The sequence below is a fragment of the Nuphar pumila genome, chromosome 6, assembly GCF_984573655.1.
Source record: "Nuphar pumila chromosome 6, dmNupPumi1.hap1.1, whole genome shotgun sequence".
Lineage (NCBI taxonomy): Eukaryota > Viridiplantae > Streptophyta > Magnoliopsida > Nymphaeales > Nymphaeaceae > Nuphar > Nuphar pumila.
In genome coordinates this window covers 36473918-36499908 of record NC_143254.1, presented here as the reverse complement: position 1 = coordinate 36499908, position 25991 = coordinate 36473918, and the positions used below count along the sequence as shown (strand labels likewise).

Genomic DNA, 25991 nt, shown 5'->3' with positions numbered 1-25991 from the left:
ATTTCTTGCTAACTGTTATTGTGAAACTTCATCGAAAACAAATTTCTTCGTTGAAAAAAAAACTATAATTGGAAAAGTTAATGATTTGTGTAAAGGAATATTACATTTTAGTTGGGTTTTGATGCGATATATAGATTTAAAAGGCTGTTTATTTGTTGAGTTGTCCTTGGAAGGGATTCAGATTTAGCGAAAATGTTTACGCAAGGATTGAAATAGGGGGAACGGGGTGTTTAGATGCACCCCTCCTGTCTAGAGAAAATGGGACAAGTGGTGCATCCACAATCCACATGCACCCTAAATAGTAAATACAAACCATGGCTGACAATGAGAAATAAGTTTTTTTTTTCCTTTTCTGCTAGGCCAAAGTAAAAGCCCGATCAGCTACTGCACGTTGACTGGCCTCTCATTGGTAAAACCCTTGAAGTTCCCCCTGCTCAACAGAAATTTCACCCAGTTTTGACCTTGCAGCTAGGAACGCTCTTCGTGAGTTTCGTCCCCTCAACGTGACATTGACCATTAGCCCTACCAGATGAACCGACCCCTTGTGGGCAACAATAATCCGTTTGTTCAAATAGTAATAATTACAAAAGTAAAAAGAACTTGGACGTGTGCAAGTAGTTCCACAAGGGTATGTTTGATCGTTTGGACAAAATGAACAAAAAGAACATAACATTGGTTATGTTCATTCTGTAACAACTGTTCTAAGTCCAACGCTTGTTTGGACTGTACTCAAATGCTATGTTCCAAATGTCCGTTGTTTGATGATAATGTGCAGACAACTTGGACATTCATAGATAATGGGTCGAAGTACTTCATTTTGGATCGGATGGCCCAATCCATCTACCATCTTACATGTTTTAACAAGTTTATTATGATTTTTTGCCTCGATATGGATTCAATTATGAAATTATATCCAAAATCATGAATTTTTACCCTGGATATGGATTTGGAATTGGATTTTTACACTAAATATGAATTTTTGCCTCGAATATGGATCTCAAATGAGATTTTTGCTCTAAATATGGATCTCAAATTGGATTTTTGCCCTAAATATGGATCTTGAATTGAATTTTTGTCCCAAATATAGTTTTTTGTCTTGAATATGGATCTCAAATTGGATATTTGCCTTGAATATGGATCTCAAATTGGATTTTAGCACCGAATATGAATTTTGAATTGGATTTTTGCCCTGAATATGGATCTTAAATTGGATATTTGCCTTGAATATGGATCTTGAATTGGATATTTGCTCTGAATATGAATTTTGCCTCGAATATGGATCTCAAATTGGATTTTAACCTCGAATATGATTTTCAAATTGGTTTATAGTAGCACAAGATTGTCATCAACAACATTTAGTCTTCACCGGAACCCCATTTCATGATCAATTTCATTAACATAATCATCATAAATTCAACAAATTCAGTTCATATCACTTCAATCCTCTTCTCAAGCAAACTGAAAAATCAAGTGCTCGTAACCAGCATCAAACCAACATCCGTCAAAGGAGCAACTTGATGCATGATGATAGTTCTAGGGATGTAATAAACCTGAGAATATGCGGATAGGGTAATATTACAAAAAAATGGGCATTGAGAAGCATCCTTGATGATTACAAGGATCCAGTTTCCTTCTTAAAACATGCATAAATTAAAAGACCAAGTAATATTACAGCTGTTGTTGATGTTTGGGTTCCCAATTGTTGTAATAAGGTCGATCATGGCCATTTCAAGTATGATTAGTCTTCTCAATTTCCTTAAACATGTTCTGCCATTTCTAATATGATGAGTCTTCTCAATTTCCTTAAACATGTTTTGCACAAAGATCGGTTCAAGTGATTTTTTAGAGAATAACCAAAAGTTATGCACATAAACAACTCTCGGTGATTACATATAGGGAGGTTCTTGGATGTATACCAGTGAATTTTCTTAGACACTAGGATCGGTCTGGTGCCAATGGAGCATGGTACTCACATTCTGTAGTGAAACTATGGTTCCAACTCTTCTTTATAGCAGAGCCAGCATGTAACCAAAAAAATCCAGCTCTGAGAAGCACAACAATCCCTGCAACAACAATTCACAACTTCCATTGTATTCAAGCTCCACCAAGAATCAACTAACAGAAAAGAATCTAAACTATAAACATGAGAAAAACAAAAGGTGCTGCAATTTAATCGAATTACAATCATCAAAGTGAAGTTGGATATCTCTAATTGCCTGTTTGCCACGGTCTACAACAAGCAAAGAACAACTACTTCCAATATATATTACTTCAAAATCATTTGAAAACTTTGCATCTTCACTTGGCCCATCAACATGGTCACCTATGATCCATTTCCTCTAGCTAGGGGTGGCAATCGGGTCAGGTCGATGGGTTGGCGGGTCGAGTTGGCGGGTCAAAATACCTCAACACGAACACGATCCATTTATTAAACGGGTCGGATGTGGCAAACACAAACACAACCTATTTATTAAACGGGTAACCCGACACGACACAGTTAACCCGTTTAATAAACGGGTTGGGTTGACACGACATGGCGACCCGTTTATTAAACGGGTCGACCCGATAACATAGACCCGATAACCGCATAGGCGCACACCATCACTGGAGAGGAGAGGTCTCGGGCTCTCGGTTGCGGCTGGGTAGGAAGGAGTTAGGTGGGTGACTTAAGTGTAAAGTTATGAGTTAGGGTTAGAATCGTTAGATAAGTTTATATATATATATATATATATATATATATATATATATATATATATATATATATATATATATATATATATATAAACGGGTTGCGGGTTGATGGGTTCATGTAAACGGGTTGACCCACCCGCCTAACCCGTTTATTAAACGGGTCAAACGGGTTGGTGGGTTGGCATACCCCTAACACAAATACGACCCGTTTAATAAACGGGTTAGGCGGGTCGACCCGTTTATGACATAAACCCATTTAAGCCAAACTCTAACCCGGCTAAGAAGCGAGTCGGGTTGGTGGGTCGGGTCAGATTTTGCCACCCCTACCTCTAGCTATAGTTGTAACTTCTATAACAATTATGAGTAACCACATTGTAACTTGTCTTACACTTAGATTGAAACAAACATCATAAACTACCCAACAAGGATTGACATCACTTATCTTAATACACTTGCATGATTATTCAAAAATTCAGAAACATTGTTCTACTAACAGAACATACATGGGAAGAAAACTAGAGAATTCAGTAACACCAATAATCTTTTCTTCTGTTCTTAGCAAAATGCTGTGAAAGCCATAAGATGATACAAAACAATTATTTTATTTCTTTCTATCAAAATTTAACCAAAATCTAATGTGTGCTACAACAAAAGAATTTTAGTCATTGTTCCTCTCATGCATTAGTGGCTATAACAAAAGAATAAGGATGGCACTTCACCCACTTCCAAAAGCTCAAAACTGCTAGCCATTTGACTCAGAACAGCCCTTCAAAAAACCACAATAGACCAGCCACCCCATATCCGATAACTAAGAAGAGTCCGGCTGCATCCGACCAAGAGGGTGGCTGGAAAATAAGGTGGGAAGGTGGAATCTGACATGCGTGGCACTTAACCCACCATCGTAAAACCAACAGAGGGTCTTAGAAAATAAAAAAGCTTTTTCTGGCCAGACCAAACACGACCGCAACCATTCCGGCCATGTGGGTGGCCAGAAAAAGGTGGTGTTCAAGTGTCGTCTGTTCAACGACGGCACCTCAAGAACATTTTTCACTCTATGTGGCTGATAGTGGTCGGGTAGGGTCATGGTGTTGCTTTGGTCCTCTCACGTTTTCCTCCACCCAACATGTAGTGATTTATGCATTGACCCATGTAGCAATTTACATGGTGTGGACGTTGATATTGTTGTGATTTACAGACAGGTAGTGATTTGCAAGTATCATTATGTAGAGATTTACACAGTGTGGTCGTGGATCACGATGACGATTTGTCACAACAAAGAATTAACGTGGTTCAGCTATACAACCTACAACCACGGTGGAAGGCAGCACAAAGGCTCTCTCTTTTCTATATCTCTTTCACTGTTTACATGAGATATTTATATAAAAGAAAAAGATAAAAGATAAGGAAAGGAGGAGAAAAAATAGTAATTGCCTTAACAAGAAACGCTAAGGATCAATCACTAACAAATCTGTAGGATTCTCTCCTAATCTTCGAAAGACAAGCTTATCGAGAAAACACTAGCTGCCTTATAGGAATATTTCCATCACTTTCCCTCAAGTGGGGCGTATATGTTAAAGCATCCCCACTTGCTTACAAGATCATGGAAAAGTTTCTATGAGACTCCTTTTGCGAAGCCATCGGCCAATTGATCTATACTCTGAATGTATGGTGTACAGGGTACTCCATTTTGAACCTTTTCTCTAACATAGTGGCATTCAATTTCGATATGCTTGGTTCTCTCATGAAAGACCGAGTTAGCTGCAATATGAATAGCTACTTGATTGTCACAATACATTGGTATGGGTTTCTCAACCTTGAGACCAATGTCGTCTAGTAGAGATTTCACCCATGTTAATTCGCTAGTCGTTGTTGCCATAGCCCGATATTCTACTTTTGCACTAGATCTAGCAACAAGACTTTGCTTCTTACTTCTCCACGAAACCAAATTTCCTTCGATGAACATACAATATCCAATAGTGGATTTTTGGTCCAAACTCCTTGCCTAGTCTGCATCCGAGTAGCCTTTGATGTCAGTATTTACATTCTGTTTATACCACATGCCTTATCTAGGAGATTCTTTCAGACATCTAAGGATCTGGTCAACAACTCTCATATGAACTAGTTTAGGAGCATGCATGTGTTGACTAACCAAACTTACAGCATAAGTGAGATCAGGTCGAGTAACAGTTAAATAAATAAGCTTTTCTGCCAGTCTTTGATACCCTTCAACATCAGCAATAACTTCCTCTGTAGAACCATCAAGTTTTTCATGGAGTTCAATGGGAGTAGCTGCAGGCTTGGATCCTATCTTCCCAGTTTCAGTAAGAAGACCAATGACATATTTCCGCTGGCAAAGAAATAGGCCTTTGTTTGAATGAGCTATTTCTATGCTTAGGAAATATCGTAATCGCTCAAGATCTTTGACATCAAACGAATTCTGTAATAACCTTTTTTGAGTGTCAATGCTTCTTTGATCATTTCCAGTGATAATTATGTCGTCGACATAAATGAGTATGATAACAAATTTTTCACCATCTCTTTTTATAAACAGAGAGCTATCAACATAGCTTCTAGCAAAACCTTCTTTCTCAAGTGCTTGACTAAGCTTGTAATGCCAAGCTCGAGGAGATTGTTTTAACCCATAAATCGGTTTTTTAAGCTTGCAAACGATATTTGAATCACCTTCTTAAAGATGTCCAGGAGGTAATTTCATATAGACTTCCTCATTAAGATCACCTTGAAAAAAAACATTTTTGACATCTAACTGAAATAGAGGCCATTCAAAATTGCAAGCAATACTTAGAAGAATTTTGACAATATTCATCTTCGCCACAGGAGCAAAGGGTTCTTTGTACTCAAGCCCTTGAGTTTGGGTATAACCCTTAGCTACTAATCGGACCTTATGTCTCTCTATAGCTCTGTCACTTCTGTACTTGATTTTGTATACCCATCGACATCCCACCACACGCTTTCCCTTAGGGAGAGAGACGATTTCTCAGGTTCTATTTTTATGTAATGCATCAAGTTCCTCTTGCATGGCTAAAGTCCACTATGGTTGAGTTTTAGCCTCTTGATATGAGGTAGGCTCTCTTTGGGCTTCAATGTGGCTAAGGAAGGCAACTAATTCTTTAGAAACATGACTATATGACAAACATTTTTCAGTAGGGTGAGCAGTGACAACATATATAACAAAATCGTTGAGCCGACTTGGAGGGAAATGGTTCCTTTGAGATCTTCTCAATGTAGTAGGATTTTGTAGGCTAACATCACTAGCACCTTCGGTTTGGTTCAGGCTTTCAAAGGTATTTTCAAAAATATGGGGTATGACAAGGTCAACATACCAAGATATGTTGGGAAGCACTATCTCCCCCTCACAAGTATTCTCTTTATATTGATCATCAAAGAAGGCTTTGCTTTCATTGAATACTACATCCTGAGAGACATAAAGTTTATTATCTTTTGAATCATAGCACCGATATCCTTTCTTGGATGAAGAATATCCGAGGAAAGCACACTTGATAGCTTTGTGGCTAAGTTTATCATTCTCTTTAATTCTGACATACACAGTACAACCAAACACCTTAAAATGCTCAATGCTGATTTTTTTTCCTCTAAGAATTTCAAGAGGAGATTTTCCTCCAAGTTGTTTACTGGAAATACGATTAATAATGTAACATACAGTCATAATAGCATCACTCCAAAAAAAAATTGGAACTTTCATTTGGAAAAGAAGAGACCTTGTAACTTTAATGAGGTGTCGGTTCTTGCGCTCAGCAACTCCATTTTGCTGAAGAGTACCTACGCAAGTGAATTGGTGATCCATCCCTGCTTCCTTTTCAAAGGTTTTAAATAGAAGATTCTTATATTCAGTCCCATTATCAGATCAAAGCACTTTGATTCTTTTATCGAAATGTGTTTCAATAAATTTGTAAAATTCACAAAACTTGGTAAACACCTCATCCTTTGATCTAAGCAAATAAATCCAGCAGGTTTTAGAAAATTCATCAATGAAAGATAAATAGTATTTAAATCCGCTATAGGAGTCCACTGGGGCCGAACCCCACAGATCTGTGTGAACAAGATCAAATATGCTAGTAGCACGAGTCTCAGAGATAGGGAATGACAGTCTAGTTAATTTAGCATATTGACAAATTTCACAATCATGTGAATCAAAATATAAACTAGGCATAAGAGTTCTTAATGTGAGACTGGAAGGATGACCAAGTCTCATATGCCAAAGCTGACTTTTATTTTTGTGTTGAGCTATCAATGTCGTCTCCTTCTTATCAAGGATGTATAGCCCTTTAGACATCCTTCCTTCACCAATCATCTTCTGAGTCACCAGGTCCTAAAAAATTACATTAGTTGGAGTAAAGATGGCTCTGCAATTTAGTTTTTGAGTAATCCTGGATATTGACAGAAAGTTAGTGGCAAGTTGCGGCATATACAAAATGTTTGAATTTGTTGGATTTTCTACGAATCGGGTTTCACCAATTCCATTTACCCTTATGGATGACCCATTAGCAGAGGTGACATCCTTTTTATAGTCCAAGTCTTTGAAATTAATCAAATCATCTCTGGTATTTGTCATATGCTCATTGGCCCCTGAATCGATAACCCAAAAATCAGATTTTGAGTAAGGTAGAGTCTTACCTGAAATACTTGAAGTGTTGGTTGATGCGGCAACTCTGGTATCCTTGCAATTGTAGTGTTGGATTAACTCGGTAGGTTTGTCAATGAGAGTGTGTGTCTCAGACGAACTGGTCTAAGCGATTTTAGCAAAGACTTCTTCTTTTGATTTTTTATACTTTGGGGTGCTTGGTTTTTTGTGCAGAAACCAACATCATTCCTTGGTGTGTCTTTTGCAGTGTGTGCAAAATCTTTTGATCCTGTTTTTCCTAAGATTTTTCTCATTGCCTTTTGACATGAAGTTTGGTGCAACAAAAAAAGCAACTTTATCATTCTGTTCAGAGTCTTTCATAGGGTTCATCACCCACTTTTGAGTTTATTCTCTCATGATAATGGAGCAAATCTTATTCAGAGGAGAGAGTTCGGTAGCCATCAAAATTTGACTACGCAAATTTTCATATTCAGAATCAAGGCCAACAAGGAGTTGGAAGATTTTCTCTTGCTCTTTTACCTTTTGAAAAGTTATAGAGTCCATCACAGTACGGGTGTAAGAGTCCAATTCGTCTCACATCCCTCGCATTTTACCAAGATACTCACAGAAGGGCTGATTCTTCGTCTTTTTATTTCCTTGAATGTTTTGCGAGAGTTGATACATATGATCTATATCATAGTGCTCGCTATATAACTCTCACACACTTTTCCACATTTTCTCAGCGGTTTCAAAGAAAAGAAAGCCCTTAGCAATTTTTTTGGCTCCATTGAATTGAGCAGCCAAGACATGACCAAGTCATTGTTAGACTTTCACCCCTTGTACTTAGGATCACCAGGATTTGGTTTAGATTGATCACCTGTAACGTATTCGAGTTTTGATTTTTCGCTTAGATACAACATGGCTGCCTTTGACCATGAAGCATAATTTGTTCCATTCAGCAACAACGATGTTATCTTGTGTGAAGGACTTGTAGATTCTTGAATGACAATGGAGGCGTTGCCACTGCCAATTGATGTTGTCGCAGTTCCACCATTGTTACCCGATTTATTGTCCATGACCGTAGAAAAAAGAAATCAGAAGAACACCGCAAGATCAAATATTAAGGAACGCATGCTCTGATACCATGTAGCGATTTATGCGTTGACCCATGTAGCGATTTACATAGTGTGGGCATTGATATTGTTGTGATTTACAGACAGGTAGCGATTTGCAAGTATCATTGTGTAGCGATTTACACAGTATGGTCATGGATCACGATAACGATTTGTCACAACAAAGAATTAACGTGGTTCGGCTATACAACCTACATCCATGGCGGAAGGCAGCGCAAAGGTTTTCTCTTTTCTATATTTCTTTCACTGTTTACATGAGATATTTATACAAAAGAAAAGGATAAAAGATAAGGAAATGAGGAGAAAAAATAGTAACTGCCTTAACAAGAAACGTTAAGGATCAATCACTAACAATTCTGCAGGATTCTCTCCTAATCTTCGGAAGACAAGCTTATCGAGAAAACATTGGCTGCCTTATAGGAATATTTTCATCACAAATGGGGCGTGGAAAAAACAAAAAAACAAAGGAAGAGAAAAAGATGACTGGAAGTTTGCCTACCTTGGTACGGTGGAAGCCGGGGATGGTGGCCGGAGACATGGTCGGTCCTCCCCCTCCGCTAACTCTACCAAAGGCGATCCTACTGCACATGAAAGAGAGAGTCGGGCGAGAAAGAGGGGGGCAGATGAGGTATTGTTTTTTTTACTTTGTTCCTCCTGTCTCCATTCTTTTTGTAACGGGGTGGAGGTGGAACGAAAATATCACAGAAATATGAATGCTGCCGACAATGCGAGTTTGCCGCGTCCCATGTTTGTTAAAGAACATGTAATTTTGAGGCTTTTGGTCCCGAAGGATGAGCGGAACCAGCCATCAAACATACCCCAAAGGGAACACAAGGAACAGATCGAGTTCCTTTTGTCTCGAGTTTAGCAGATGAGAGACGTTCTGACCAATCAATTCTGTTACCAACTTTCCCGTGTTCGCACCAAGTTGAAGTGGGGGGAGGAAGGGTGGGTGGGTGTTGATGCTCTAACTAACTGGATCATGAGTAGCTTTAACACAAGCTGAGACATTTGAACAGTAACCGGTGGGTATGCCTAAACCCAGCTTGTCTTAAAAAAAAAAATTAACTTGATGGTTATATATATATATATATATATATATATATATATATATATATATATAGAGAGAGAGAGAGAGAGAGAGAGAGAGAGTAACGAGTATGTACTATATGTACCGCAACTGTAGACAAACGGAACCCAAATGTAAAGGCGTATCCCGTTGGGGCCAAGTACATATATTTAATTTCTTGTTTTTGTTTTCTTTTTTCTCCATATTTACTCTCTCTATTTTCTGGTGCGGGGCAAACAATAATTGCATTGGTACTGGATACACCCTAGCGTACCGCATATCAGGTGTGTCCATATTATTGGTACAAAACTTGTCTTTGAACTAAAGTATCAAATGTTGAAGAAATTAGTGTCAATTACTTGAGAAACACGTTTTTATTGTATTATAAATGAGTATCAAGTTCATCTTTAGGATTTTTGCATACAAACAACAATGTCATTTTATAAAGACATTATTTTTATTAAGAGCTATAAATATTAAAAATTGTGAAAATTTATTCTATAACAATGATTTATTTACATATTATGTTTAGTCATTATAAATACATTGTTTTTATTAAGAACAATAAATATTATAATTTGTGAAAATTATTCTACAACAATGATTTATTTTAGTCATTTTAATTTATAAAAATATATACTTCACATCAACTTTTGAGAAACTAGTACCAATTCTTGTAGAAACTATATCAATGTATATTAAAAACTTGTATCCATATTTTTTGAAACCGTTTCAATAAGTGTTTCAAATAAAAATGTACCAGAAACCTTTTAAGCCCTTATGTATCTGTATCAGTACCAGGTACCAGTACCCGTACCCATTTTTGGCAAGGGGCAAACCAATGTTTAAAAATCATGAGTCAACTCAGTGACTTGACTCACCCATTCCCTGGTCAAAAACCTTGTTTGATCAGGTTTTCCACAGGACTCGTCCGAGTCACAAGCTGACTCATCCGAGTCTACCAATTTTCATATGACTCGGTTGGGTCAATGGCTGAACCGAGTCATATGTGCATGTGCATTATTTATATATTGTACCCCTATTTTCCATAACGTATTTGTAACTATACCTGTTGTCTTGGCTTACCAAATGCAACTAAAGCATCGAATTCTGTTGGATATGGGATAAAATCCGGTGCACTGACATCCCCAAATATCAGGCCCTATTACTAATCCATCGAATTTCAAACCCATACCTAATCCGGATCCTTTTTTTTTAACCCGACCCATTTACGAATATCCCGGGCCCCACTATATAAACCAACCTTCTAGACCACAGAAAGTCTGAAACAGCCAATTCCTCTCCAAACTGAGAATCCAGCGGTGCTTGGTGGTAGTGGTGGTGGTGGAGTGGAAGAAGAAGGCGACGACGGACGATGGCATCGATTCTGGTCTCCGTCGACCGGAGGAGATCCCACTCTTCCCTCATCCTCCCCGCCCTCTCCCTCTTCCCCTTCGCTTCTCCTTCTCCGCAGAGCCCTCCCCGCCTTCAAAACCCTCTCTCCCCGCCCTCAGGGAGCGCCTCACCGTCAAGTCGCCGGCGCTCTACGACTTCATCGGGATGCAGCGGGGCGACGCCTACTCCGTCGAGGTCGGCACCAAGAAGAACCCGCTGCCGAAGCCCAAGTGGATGAAGGAGGCCATCCTTGGCGGCGCCAAGTACACCACCATCAAGAGAAAGCTCAGGCAGCTCAAGCTGCACACCGTCTGCGAGGAGGCGCGGTGCCCCAACCTCGCCGAGTGCTGGTCCGGCAGCGAGATGGGGACGGCGACCGCCACGATCATGATCCTCGGAGACACCTGCACCCGCTGATGCAGGTAATTTCTGGTTTCCCATCTCTTGCATCGATTGGGTTGTCTGTTTTGAATCGAAAATTTGATCGGGTTCTCTTTTTGGATTCCTTTTCAATTTCATCAGCGGAATTGGTTTGCGAGAGCACACTGTTTGTGCGATCTTTTGATAGTTATTTTGTCATTCTGGAATTCATCCTTTTTCAAAGATTTGAATTCAGTTTGTCCTTTGATTGAATCGTAGTTAATTCTGTTAGTGGAATGAGGCTGATCGTTAATTTGGGTAGAAATTGTGGATTCAGTTTGATTTTATGAACGCAATTAGATTTGCAAGAGTGCGCAAAAAATGTGCTATCTTTCTATGGTTATTTGTCATTGTGGAGTTTTTTTTCTTTCTTTTTTCAAAATTTTGATTTTGTGTGTCCTGTTGGATCGTGGCTGCTTATAATAGTGTAACAATTTGTTATGTGCATTGGCTCTGTAGACTTTGTGTTGTTAGAATTTGTTGGTCAGGCTTTGCAAGTTAATTGATGGAGATCACTACCACAACGGTTTGATAGTATTGATGAGCTTGTGCAAATATGTTTTTTGGTTTCTAGGTGTGCCCATATCAATCTTCAGTTGTTCTTGGATCCTAATTGGTAGGTCAGATACCATGTGCGAGCTGCATTAAAATGGTGGAGCTGGAGAGCTTGTATAAAAATCACATTGTAGTTAAAGTAGTTTTTGTGTTTTTCATTTTTTCTCTCAAGATATCCATGTTGCCTTGATTTCCTCCAGTTGATGTCTCTCTCATTGTTGTTTTGCTTCAGTTTTTTCTCTCGACATTGCAAATGTTCTGTGAAGTATGATTAGTTATTGTTGATATGAAATTCTGTGCAGAATTCTGTCTCCTAGTTCTGTTTCCCATGGATTAATGTACCCCATAAAAGATACTAATATAAGCTAAGGTTTTGTCTAAATTTTTCTTTCTAGAAAAAAAACTCCTATGGATTGATATATTAAAAACAAGATACTAATTTGAGCTAAGTTTTGTCCATTTTTTTCTTTCTAGGAAAATGATTGTGCCACCATTTTTTTCTTTCTAGGAAAATGATTGTGCCAGATCGCAGACATGCTTATTTGGTCTTTTTGGTTGTGGTTCCCCTTGTCTATTTTGCATCTGTTTTCATGTAATGTGGTCAGCAGAATGCATGATGTTGATTTCGTTCCCCAAATTTTAATTCATTAATGACAAATATTTTCCATTAGAATTCAGAAAATTTTTGTGCCGGTGTCAAACGCCTCAACCCCAAGCATTATTTTTGTGCTTGGAGAGCACCTGATCTGCTCTCATTTTTCATCTGAGGCATATGCCTTGGAACAGTTCATCTTTAGGATACATAAAGGTTTATGCCTCGATACACAGAGTTTTATGGCTACTTGTCCATGGGGCTCTTCTTGTACTTGTTTAGTCATAACTAAAAGTTTTGTATTGCTTGATGAGGGTGAAAAGAAAATGGAATGAGCTATGCTGCGATTGACTAAACCTACTTTGGATAGGAGAGTAATGCTGGTTTAATATTTCTCTTTCTAGCTCGCTGGCAAACCATCCCTATGTATTGATATGGCATTGTGCTCTTTACTTTCTCCCCAAATGGATCATGTGATCACTTCTTAATTGGCTTTCATGTCTTGCTTTTCATAGTTATTATGATCATTTTCTCATGCTGAGAAAACTGAAAGGTTGAAAACATGGTATATTGTGTTTCTCTATATTGCCATTGGAAATTTGAAGGAAATTCACATTGTTATACTAATATCATAAATCCTGTACTTTAGATACGAAACTATTAATAAGACAATTCCCAATAATTTTGTAATTCATTCCTTCTGATCATGGAAATGACTTAGTTTATGAACTTTTGTTCTGCTTCACAAATTGTGCAAACCGCCCCCACCCCCTTTGCTTTTCTCATCCTGTTTTCCCTGGTTGGAGATCCTTATATCTTAGTTTTCCATCAAATATGAAACTATAATAACAAAAAAATTTATGCAGAGTTCATCTCTTATGTTAATCTAAACCTTTGAGAATGCTTTGCCATATCAATTTAGTAATTCCTTTGTGTATGAGCCAATCAGAGGCTTTCTTGAGAATTGCTATCACAAGTGCTTAACTTTTATGTGATACTGGTGAAACCATTAAGGTTGTACTTATGTATTTTTTTTGTAGCTTAGCTTGGTTCAACCACTTTAGGCGGTACTGAGCATCTAAGAGTGCAATCAACCTGAGTTCCAACATCTTATCTTTTTAGATTTTGTAATGTAAAGACATCAAGGACACCACCTCCTCCCGATCCTGATGAGCCTGCCAATGTTGCTGAAGCATTAGCATCATGGGGATTGGACTATGTGGTGATAACTAGTGTTGACAGAGATGATTTGCCCGATCAAGATAGTGGCCATTTTGCAGAGACAGTGCAGAGGCTGAAAACGCTTAAGCCAAAGATGCTTATAGAGGCACTTGGTAAAAATTTTAGCTTAAATCTTTCCTTTATTCTAACGCTACTTCATATTCATAAAATTATTTCACATTCTTGTTCCATTTTGCCAAGTAACCATGTATGGATAACGAAGTGGATGCTTTTGTTGCAGTAGAAATTTCCTTTCCTAGTCTAGTATAGTATTTTAGGATGCTGTTAGATTTCCTAAGGTTGCTAAGAACATAAATGTGTGTCTACATAATGTCTGTCGATTATCTCACAATTTATATATGTCATCAATCTCATAAAACCATAATTATGAAAGTACATCAGCATTCTATGCCTAACATTAACAAGTAATGACTATGCTATGTCTTATCTTGCTGATTATCTTATAACTTGTAAATGTGACATCTGCCAGGGATCTCACGAAACCATAAGCATGAGACTGCATCATCATATTCTGTGCATAACATTAACAAGTAAAGAGAGGTGGTGTTTTGTTTGTTGCCCTTTATTGTGTTGTATTAGCAAGATGGGGTTAGGCAGACATGTAACGACCAACAGAGAAACAGAACAGGTTACAATGTGTGATCTGGAAACCAATCAGGAGGTTTTATCTTTCCAGATACTACCAATGTTCCAACCAACATCATTTCTCCCCTTTGTTTTAAAATGTTCATAGCGAAGCTGAGAATGGTCCCAGCAGTCTTTGTAGTTTTCTAAGGCTAAAATTGATGTTTGTTGCTTCATTATATAGGTGATAGTCTTATAGGCGATGGTTTGAGAAGAGGCAACACATCATTTCCCCCCTTTGTTTTAAAATGTTTATAGCAAAGCTGAGAATGGTTCCAGCAGTCTTTGCAGTGTTCCGATACTAAAAATTTTTTGTTGCTTCAGTATATAGGTGAGAGACTTATAGGTGATGGTTTGAGAAGAGATCTAACCTCAAAAAATTACTCATGGCAGGGTTTCCGGTATGTGGCTTCTGGGTCAATGGTGAGGTCATCTTATAAAGCTGGTGAGTTCTATATCAAATCGATGATTGAAGCTGATCGGGCAAAATCTGCAGTCCTGCCTCCTTGATCGAAAGTGCATCATGGAAATAACCGACTCCACCCTTGATGACTGGTTCGGTGTTGTGCCAGATACTCTCTCTTTCCAAGGAATGCTTAAGATGTGCATCTGATTTTCTTCTCAAATAAATAAAGTTTTTTGTTTGTATTCATGAAAGAAGAAACAAAAAGTTTGGAGTTCGTATCAGGTCAGAGGAAGCACTGACGGTAATGCACTCAAAAAACTTGAGCTGTTCTCTATTCAAAGATGATTGTAAATACCAAATCTGTTGTACCGCTTGGTACTTCATTTAATCATCAAGCTGGTCATTTAATGTATGAAAATAAAATAGGAAAAAAAAACGGAAATGGGTTGTCTTATGGCTTACTGGGTTCATGCCTTTGTATCCAATTCTGTAAGCAGATATTCATGGATTGAAATTCTATTATCTTGCAAAAGGACATAAAATGGGAATTGTCCCCACTGCAGAAATGCCGTGACTGTGAGTGTGAACAGATAATTTATACAGTATACGGGCTTTAAAGTCATCATGGTTGTAGTGTTGGACATTTGGGTTTGGGTCCAACCCATAGTGTGACCCGATTTAACACTAATGAGGTTTAGTGGGGCTGTTAGTGGGTGTTTAATGAGGGTTAATGGGGGTGGAGGTTACGTGAATGTGAAGAGTTCTGGGAAGAGTTCATATTCTGTAACCACCTCTTATCTTTCATTATAAATAGAAGGCTTGACTGGAAGATGAGTGCAGCCAGAAACTATAGCCTCTAGCCTATTGCCCGTAATTGTCATGGAGTTTAGGGTCCTGCTCATCGTCTACTTGAAGGCTTGGACTCATCGTGGGTGTTGATAGGTGGGTGTTGATAGGTCGAGGAGAATGTTGAGCACCCACACCTTGTATTGGCCATGGCGTTTATTGTTACATGCTTATTTTGTATTCTGGTTTCAATTTATGCGAATACGTCAACATTGGGTTATGAGCCACTCTCATGCATTCTGTTGCACGTGTCGGTGCAGAGCGTTCATTCGACGTTCGTCGACGACATCATATTTGATTTATGTTGCTGATGCAGGCTTGGGCTTGTTGTCACATTCCCGATGCTGGAGTTGGTGGGTAGTAGAATCGGGGTCGGCATGTGAGTATGCCCGTTCTGCTATCGATGATCGATGGCATTTAGGATGCAGTTTGTCGGTGATAAGCGTACTGTTACACCCTTGCTAAGGTTCTAAAAAAAAACAGGGTGATCCGACCTACCCCTTTGCAGAAACGACTTTCGTCAGGCAGGAAGGGCGAGACAATTAATGTTGTCATCGTCGGCGGGACCACTGTCGTCGGTGGCTGCCTGGTGTCCGGAGAGCCTCTAAATTTTTGAGTGAAATAGAAAGAACCGAAAGGGTTCTTTTTATTTTTTTGGACGATCATCATCGTTGGTGAGGCAAGGATCGGATCCCCGTCGTCAGCAACCTTGTCGGTTGGTCGTCGGTGGTGACAGCCAGCCCAGCGGCAGGTGTTGCTACCAACAACATATCTGGAAAAAAAATGGAACCCTTTACCTTCGTGGCATTTGTCAGGGAGGTGAGGGGATGACGATCGTCGGAGGCCTCGCCGACGCTGCTGACTGCTGAGAAGGTTCACCGGAGTGTCACCGTCGTCGGACCGTCGTGCTAGCCAAAACCCCAAACCCCTTCGTGGGATGTTTTTTTTTATGGGGTTTTTGCCATGGGTCATCGCCGAAATAGGGAGGCTACCATTCGCCGATGGTCGAAGATTCACCATTGGCCATACCGGCGGCCTCACCGGCCGACCACTATATGGGGGCAACCCTTTTTAGTGGTCGATCGTGACTTTCAGTTTTTGAGAAAATTGAAATCTCTTTCTATTGGATTAACCACCATGATTTACGTGGTGGTTATCCACGATGTGGATTCATCCCCACATCAAGGATGATCTCTTCCGATAAACCTGCATAGGATCAAGGGGGAACAGTTACGCAAACTGTTCCCCACCCTATGCCCTGTATAAGAGGGTATCATGAGCAACCCTCATCAAGTAGAAGCATCTAATATCTGCTAAGAAGGGGAAAAGGTCGACTCACCGGTTGCATTTCGGAAGCCTGCGCTTGTGGTGGATGCAGCCCGGCTGAGCAGAGATAACCCCTTTGTCCTGAACGACCATCACCTTCCGGTAGCGTTCCTTCTCTGCTCTAGTCGACCCCCACCTCCGTCAATAGCAGTCGACAATGACTGCCTCAGGTACACAACACCTCTCCTCAGTTATATTCTTTAACACAGTTCATCTGTGTTTTTTGATGTGCCTTTCTGTTGCAGTATAAGATCAAGGACAACAGGGGAGGTGATCCCGAACGACCCAACAATTAGGTTGTGGGCCCACACCACGCCTCCGCTGCGAGGGCTCGATGGTGTTTTTTCAGCAACTGTCTTCATTGGGTGACAATGTTTTTTGGCAGAGCGGAGTCGCCGTGGGGTGACGTTGCAGGCAGTCGACAACAGGTCGCCGTGGGGAGACATGGTGTCATCGACAGCCGGCGACTGTCGCCGTAGGGTGATAGAGTAAAAAATAAAATTTAATTTGGACTGGCTTACCTCCAGATTTGGGGGTTTCAGTCGGGAAGGGCGCGCCGGCTGCTCCCATTGCCTTTTCTCCTCCATCAGGGTTCTGCAGAGCCGATGAAGCTGTCGTCGACGACTGTTGAGTCGCCAGAGCACGACAGTGGGCCTGTTATGGCAGGTGTCGCCCCACCGTTGAAAGCAAGTGACCGTTGGGTCACTGACGGTGGTGGCAACCCCGACTTTGCCATCGGATCATCGGCAATCGTTAGATTGCCGGATCGCCGCAGCCGATGACAGCAATCTTCATCTGCATTCGGAGGAGAAAGAGCGAAATAGAGTTTCAGAAAACCCTATTTCGTGTTTCAGGTTCTTTTAAAACCAGTTTCGGGTCTCGGTTTGGATTCGGACCTGCCCCACCCAAATCCGATCCATAAGGTTATTTGGATCGGATCCGGGATTCAGGTGGGGGGCCATTCTGATTCGATCCATGACCCACATATTTTTGGATCCGGATCGGATCCATAACTGGACCTGATCCATATTACCGACCCGATCCATAAAAGTCTTTTTTGGATCGGATCAGATTCTCGGGTAATGGATCCAAAATCCACATGACCCTAACCTGTTATGTTTTTGGATTTGGGTCGGGTCTGTGAGATCTACTTTGGATCTCTGGAACCACATCCGGTTCATTAAGTTCATTTGGATCGGGTAGAAGTTCAGACCCAGATCTGATGACCCGTACGGGCCCATAATATCGATTCAGTTTGGATCCAGATTTAGATCTTTGGGTCTCAAATCCCGAATCCAAAATACATTCTCTGGATCGGATCTGGGTAGGTCGGACCCGGTTGTTTCAGTGACTGATCCAAAATCCGGATTATATGGTTCTGGATCTGTCAGTCTGACAGAACCGGATCTGAATGATCTGTAATAGGGTCTGAACCGGTTTGGCCTATTTCTGAGCCGATCTGGATCTCTCTAGAACCAGTTCTCAGACAACTGAGACCGATTCACTGATGCAGAGACCGATTTAGAGCATTACAGACCCGATTCAGTATATTTTGAACTGATTCAAAGCTTCATATGGTCGGTTCATCCAGTTTTCAGACTGGTTCATGGGTCATATGGCCGATTCATCCAGTTTTTAAACCAATTCATAGGTCATTTGACTGGTTTATCCAGTTTTCGGACCGATTCATGGGTCATATGGCCGGTTTATCCAGTTTTCAGACCAGTTCGTGGGTCATTTGACCGGTTCGTGGGTCATTTGACCGGTTCATGGGTCATATGACCGGTTCATCCAGTTTTCAGACTGGTTCATGGTTCATATGATCGGCTCATCTAGTCTTGAACCATTTCAAGGCGTTGTTTCATATTGACATTAAGGATAGTTAGATGACTTAATGTATTCACGTCACCAAAGTGACTGAATACACGTATGTCATCAAAGAATTTCAATACTATCATTCAGTTTAAGTCGATATCAACATTGTACTTAGATTCGTGAAACGATAAATGACCCAAAGGAAGTTTTATCATGTTTGAAATTTAAGTAGGGTAAAATAAGGTAAATGTGTCGAGATACATCACACATGTGTATCCAAAGGTACCTTGTGTCGATGGTCTAACTTCACAAGAACCTTAGTTTTACCGAATATGGTCAGTAGGCGAAGTGGTTTCGCGTGTTGGAGTTCTTACCAAAGTAGGACTTCGATGACCCCCTTCACTCGCCTGGAAATAAGCATATTAAGGGCCTTTATTCTTTTGCTTTTTTCATTAAAGTTTTAGTCTCATACGAATGCCTTTTTGATACATGTCTTTTGTCGTGCAATTTCTAGACCTGTGATTTTAGATGACTCTAGTTGTATACCTTTTCTCGATGAATCAAATTTTAGTGATTGGAAAGCGACTGTACTTTTTACATTAGGGTATATAGATCTGGATCTGGATCTAGCCCTAAGGATAGAAGAACATGTTGCTCTAACTGATCAAAGCACTATTGATCAAAAGACTGCTTTTGAGAAGTGAGAGCGCTCAAATAGACTTAGCATGTTGCTTTTGCAATCTAAAGTAGCTAAAAATATTCGTAGTGCCATACCACAATGCAGGACATTTAAAAAGTTTTTAAGTGCTATTGAAGCAAAATTTGTGAGTTCAAACAAGGTCAGAGCCAGTACCCTGATGTCTAAACTCATATCTATGAAATATACTGGAGGGAGAAACATTCGCCAACATATTTTGGAAATGAGAAACATAACGTCTCAGCTAAATGACATGAAGCTCACCATCTCTGATTCTTTCCTAGTGCATTTAGTTCTAGCGTCCTTACCCATGGAGTACGAACCTTTTAAAATCTCTTACAACACACATAATGATGAATGGATGTTCAATGAACTTATATCTAAGTGTTTTGAAGAAGAAGAGAGGTTGAAAAGATAGGGTGCAGAGTGCACATATGACTTCTCATGCATCCAAGGTAGAACCAATGAAGAATGTATTTAAAAGAAATGCTAGGAAGAAGCCAACAGAGGATAAGACATCCCAAGGCAAGCAATCCGACTATGATCCCATAAAGTGCTTCTTTTGAAAGAAGAAGGGACACAGGAAGATAAATTGCATAAAGTACAAAAAGTGGTTGGAAAAAAGAGGTAATTTGTCATTTGTTTCTCATGAATGTAATTTATTATAAATTTCTTAAAATAGCTGGTTGATTAATTATGATACTACTGTTCATATTTTCAACGGTCTATAGTTGTTCCTGAGCAGAAGGGAACCAACAATGCATGAGAAGAGCATCTATTTGGGAAACATGATGCGTTCACATGTGAAGGGTGTTGGGACCTGCAGGATTACTTTAGATATTGGGGTAGTTCTAGATCTTCATGATGTCTTTTATATTTCATCATATAGTAGAAGCTTAATTTCAATTTCGAAATTAGATAAATTTAGATATCGTTTTAAGTTTGAAAATTCCAAATTGTTCATTTATAGAAATTCAATTGAAATTGGTTCTGCATCAGTTTATAATGGTTTGTATAGATTGAACGTGAAGATTCAAACTTAGGAGTCTCTAACTTTTGAATACGCATTGGTTGAAAATAAACGTATCTTGATAAATGATAAATCTTACATGTTTTGGCATCGAAGGTTGGGCCATATCTCTGCAAAGGGAATAAAGAGTCTCGTAAATGAAGAAATCTTGAAATCTCTAGATTTTACCAACAATGACTCATGTGTTGATTGCATAAAGGCTAAACATACAAACACATATAAAGAAGGTGTCAAACACAGTAGTGAGATATTAGAGATAGTTCACACAGATGTATATGGACCTTTTTCCCCCTGTTATACAAGCGAGAAATATTTTATCACCTTTATTGATGACTATTCTCGATATATGTATCTCTACTTGATCTTTGGAAAATATGATGTTTTTCAAATGTTTAAGGAATTTAAGAAAGAAGTAGAGAAACAAACTGATAAAGTTATTAAAATAGTCAGGTTTGATAGAGGTATCGAATATTATGGTAGGTTTACTAAGATGGGGCAAAAAGAAGGACCGTTAACGTGATTTATCATAGAGAAAGGCATTGTGCCTCAATATACCATGCTTGGTAGTGCCTATCAGAATGATGTAGCTGAAAGAAGAAATCATACGCTTAAAGAAATGGTCAGAGCTATGTTGAATTATTCAACACTTCCCATGAAGTTGTGGGGTGAAGCCTTAAGGACTGTTGTGCATATTTTGAATAAGGTACCTACAAAATCTATGCCTAAAACTCCTTACGAGTTGTGGACAAGTAGAAAACCATCTTTGTCTTATATGCACATATGGGGATGTCCCGCAGAGGCTAAGTTGTATAACCCTCACATTAAAGCCTTTAATCCAAAAATAATCAGTGGATATTTCATTGGTTATCCAGAAAGATCAAATGGGTACATGTTTTATTGCCCATCTCATTCACCACAGATTGTTGAAACGGATAAGACAAAATTCCTAGAAGATCGTTTAGTAGGATTAAATTAACTTCAAAACCTTGGTTTTAAGAAAGTACAAGATCCAATTTCGTCACCTGTTAAGGAAAGCACCGAAAGATACCGCATTATTATTCCTAATGATGATGTGGTTGATCATTCGATTGTTGATGCACAAATCCAAAGTGAACCTATCGTGGACAATGCAGGATAGCACAAACAGGATGATCATGTTCGATTTGAACCTAAAGAACGACCTGTTTGGAGATCCACAAGAATTAGGAGATTTGTCATACATCATGATTATGTGGTGTACCTTTAGGAGCCTGGTGATTTCATATATATGGATAATGACTCGTTGACTTTTATAGAAGCTGTGAAAAACAAACAATCTACACACTGGATAGAAGCCATGAAAGAAGAGTTAAACTCTATGGCTAAAAATCAAGTGTGAGGTCTTGTCGAGTTACCTAAGAGAGTAAAGCTCATAGGGTGTAAATGGGTCTTTAAAACCAAGAAGGACTCCAAAGGTAACATAGAGAGACATAAAGCAAGATTAATTGCTAAAGGATTCACCTAGATGGAGGGCATTGACTATTATGAGACATTTTTTTCTGTCTCAACTAAGGAGTCAACGAGGATAATTTTGGCCCTCGTAGCTCATTATGACTTAGAGCTACACCAGATGGATGTGAAAACAACGTTTCTCAACAGGAATCTGAATGAAGAGGTATATATGGATCAACCTCTTGGTTTCTCTGAAAATGATCATCTGGTTTGCAAGCTCAACAAATCAATATATGAACTTAAACAGGCCTCCCGACAGTGGTATATTAAATTTTCCCAAGTCATTGTGACTTTCGGGTTTATAGAAAATATTATTTATCAATGTATATACCTTAAGAAAAATGAGAGTAAGTTAATTATATTGATGTTATATGTGGATGATATTTTATTTGCAACCAACGATATAAAGTTGCTTTCAGAGACAAAACAATTTCTTGCATCACATTTTGATATGAAAGATATAGGTGAGGCTGCTTATGTTCTTGGCATTAAGATCTGTCGAGACAAAGCAAAAGGTTTTCTAGGTCTCTCCTAGAGATCCTATATAGATAAGGTGTTAAAGCGATATGGGATGGAGAATTGTTCTCCTAGTTTAACACCCATATCAAAAGTTGACAAGCTGAGCCTAAAAGATTGTCCACAGGACGAAATTGACAAAGCACAGATGAGTGCATATCCATATGCATCAGTTGTTGGCAGCTTGCAATACGTGCAGACATGTTCTCGACCAGATATTTTTTTTGTAGTAGGGGTGCTTGGCAAATTTCAGTCTAACCCAGGTATACCCCATTGAAAGACTGTCAAGAAAGTCTTATGGTACTTGCAAGAGACAAAAGACTATATGTTGACGTATCATAAAGTTGATCACCTCGAGGTCATTGGCTACTTAGATGTGGACTTAGGAGGAGGATTTGATAGTAGAAAGTCTACTACTGGGTACGTCTTCTTACTTGCTAGGGGCGTGATCTCTTGGAGGAGTGGAAAGCAGATGATCACTGATGCCCACACCATGAAAGCAGAATTCATAGCATTGTACTAGACTACCTCGCAGGCTATATGGTTAAAGAACTTCATATCACAGTTAAAGGTGGTTGATTCCATTGGAAAGCCACTGAAGGTCTACTGTGATAATGAAGTTGCAGTGTCCTTTTCGAACAACAACAAAAATACTATGTCATGTAAGCATATGGAATTGAAGTATTTTGTTGTTAAAGAAAGGACGAAGAATCATTTAGTGCATATTGTTAATATTGGTACCAAAAAGATGATCGTTGATCGATGATCCTCTTACTAAAGGGCTAGCACCAGAATTATATTCTGAACATGTAATGGGGATGGGCTTGTTAAACTCTTTTTGATATATGCATATAAATAAAGTGATCACTTTCAGTTCTTGATTCTCATTATTTTTTTTTTTGTTAATCTCATAAGGATTAGAGATTCAACTAAGGACCTATAAAATAAAATAAAAAGGCTATTCTATTCATCAAGTTATTCCCATAAGGTTTTCTGGTTAAAAGGTTTATCGTCGGATCAAGTGGGAGAATGTTGGATTAACCACCACAATTTACGTGGTGGTTATCCACGATGTTGATTCATTCCCACATCAAGGGTGATCTTTTTCGATAAACCTGCATAGGATCAAAGGGGAACGGTTACGCAAACTGTTCCCCACCCTATGCCCTATATAAGAGGGTATCATGAGTGGCCCTCATCAAGTAGAAGCATCTAATATCTGCTAAGAAGGGGAAAAGGTCGACTCACCGGTTGTGTTTCAGAAGCCTGCGCTTGTGGTGGTTGCAGCCCGACTGAACAGAGATAACCCCTTTTTCCTAAATGACCATCACCCTCTGGCAGCGTTCCTTCTCTGCTCCAGTCGATCCCCACCTCCGTCAATAGCAGCCGACAATGGCTGCCTCATGTACGCAACACCTCCTCTCAGTTATATTCTTTAACACAGTTCATCTATGTTTTCTGTTGTGCCTTTCTGTTGCAGCGTAAGATCAAGGACAACAAAAAAGGTGATCCTGAATGACCCAACACTTTCAGTTTCTCAGAAAATCATTGTCGCCGGGGAGCGGGGGTCTTGTTTTGTCGGGTGTCGTTGTTTCACCCACAGCTTCATCGATAATTTTTTTAGTATCTGAGAGGGCGAAGGGCTTTTACCCTTTCGATTTCTAAGAAACCGACGTTCAATTTCTTAGAAACTGAATACTCTCATTTACCATCCTAGGTTCGGGCAGATCGGGCCTAGATCTGACCCAGTGTATGGACCCAAACCAAGAGTATGGACCTAACCTAACTTGAGGGTTCAAACCAGACCTGGATCCTTTTGAGATTTTGGGTCTGGGTTAGGCTCGAACCCCTGGATCGACCCCAGACCCATTTCGGTTTTAGGTCTAGATCTGATCTTAATAGGTCGATGACCCGATCCGACCTGATTAGATCAAAATCAAACCCATTTGGGTTTCAGGTCTAGTCTGATCCGGATGTACCAGGTGATGATCCGAAGTCAATCGAATTCGGGTTTGCACTAGGTCTATTCTGATCCGGTTAGACCAGGTCTAGATCCAGATCAAAGTGGATCTGGGCCTGGACCAGATATAGTTTCTAGACTCAACCTGGATCCTGTAATGGATCAAATCTGGGTCTGGATCGATTTTGGATTATTGGATTCAATCTGAGACCCAGACATTATGAGTTTGGATCTAAATTTGATCTAAACCAAGGGTATCCGACTCGAGATCCATTCTAACTAGATCTGGATCCGGATTATAACGGATCATATCCGTAATAGGTCCATGCACTATTTGCACCTAAATCGGTAATGTGATCGATACAACTCTTTTCAGGACCGGTTTAGAAACATTTTGACCAGTTCTTATTCGTTTTTCACTGGTTCTGAGATATAGAGACCTTGTTTTCAAGAATCTATGAAAGTATATGAATTTTCTCATTCAGTTATAGGGTTTTGTGAGCTTTTGTTTATATTTTTTATCGCTTCATTAGGTCCTGAATTGGTTCAGCCCCTTAGATGATCGATTCAGACCCATTTTAAACTAGTTCAGTGTGTTTTTAGACCGGTTCAAGATTGAGGACCTTGGGTTTTACCCATATGAGTATGTTTTTGTCATTTTTCATGTTTTATAAATGTTTATGCTTATGGAAGCATGACTTATGTATATTTAATACATGTGTTTTATATTATTTAAGTTATGTATAATGTTTTTTAAGTAAGATTATAACTAAATCCATGACATTTTTTAATGTATTATCATCAAAATTAGTTTATGCATATACGTTAAAGCATGAACTTGTATTTTAATGACATAATGCATATTTTGTCATGAATATGTATGCATTAATATGTGTGCATGGGCATGCTCTATAATACGAATATGATTTCTGTAAAAGATCTTGATTGACTGACTCATGTAATCACTAAAGTGATCTGAGTTACGTTGATTGAGGATTCTTTAGACCATATTAAGATTTGATATTATAATTGTGTGTGACTTTATGAAACAATGATTCTACCTAAAAGTAGGTCGTTGTGTTTCAAATTCACACATGGTGTAATAGTAGATATGTATTCCAGCCCATAAAGTATGTTCGTACCCAAAGGTATAGTACTAAATTGCCTTTGTTTACATGATCAGCGAGTTTCACCAACTGAAGTCAATTCCTTGTGATTTGAGAAAACAAACAACTATGAGTATTGTTGTTTCCACTAAAGTGAAACGATAATAGCTCAATTATGCTTGTCTTAGAAAAGGTAAATAATAAAGGGTCTCAATATTTACTTTTTCATCACAAGTCTCGTCTGAGGAATAATAAAGTTTTCTCTTTCGTTCCTTGTTGTATCAAGTTCTTTCTTTATTGACGGTTCTAGTCATATTCTCCTATTAGATGGATTTAATTTCTCGGATTGAAAAAAATAATATTGTTCACTCTCGATTATATGGACCTAGATTTGGCCCTTAGGACTAACGAACCTTCCGGTCTTACAAAGCAAAGTACAACCGAATAGAAGACTATATCTGAGATGTGAGAGCGCTA

At 39.1% G+C, this 25991-nt stretch overlaps 1 pseudogene; it reads left to right on the top strand.

Moving 5' to 3' along the window:
• Positions 1 to 8903: 8903 nt before the first annotated feature.
• Positions 8904 to 17378, top strand: LOC149834639 (lipoyl synthase, mitochondrial-like; annotated as a pseudogene).
• The last annotated feature ends 8613 nt before the right edge of the window (positions 17379 to 25991 follow it).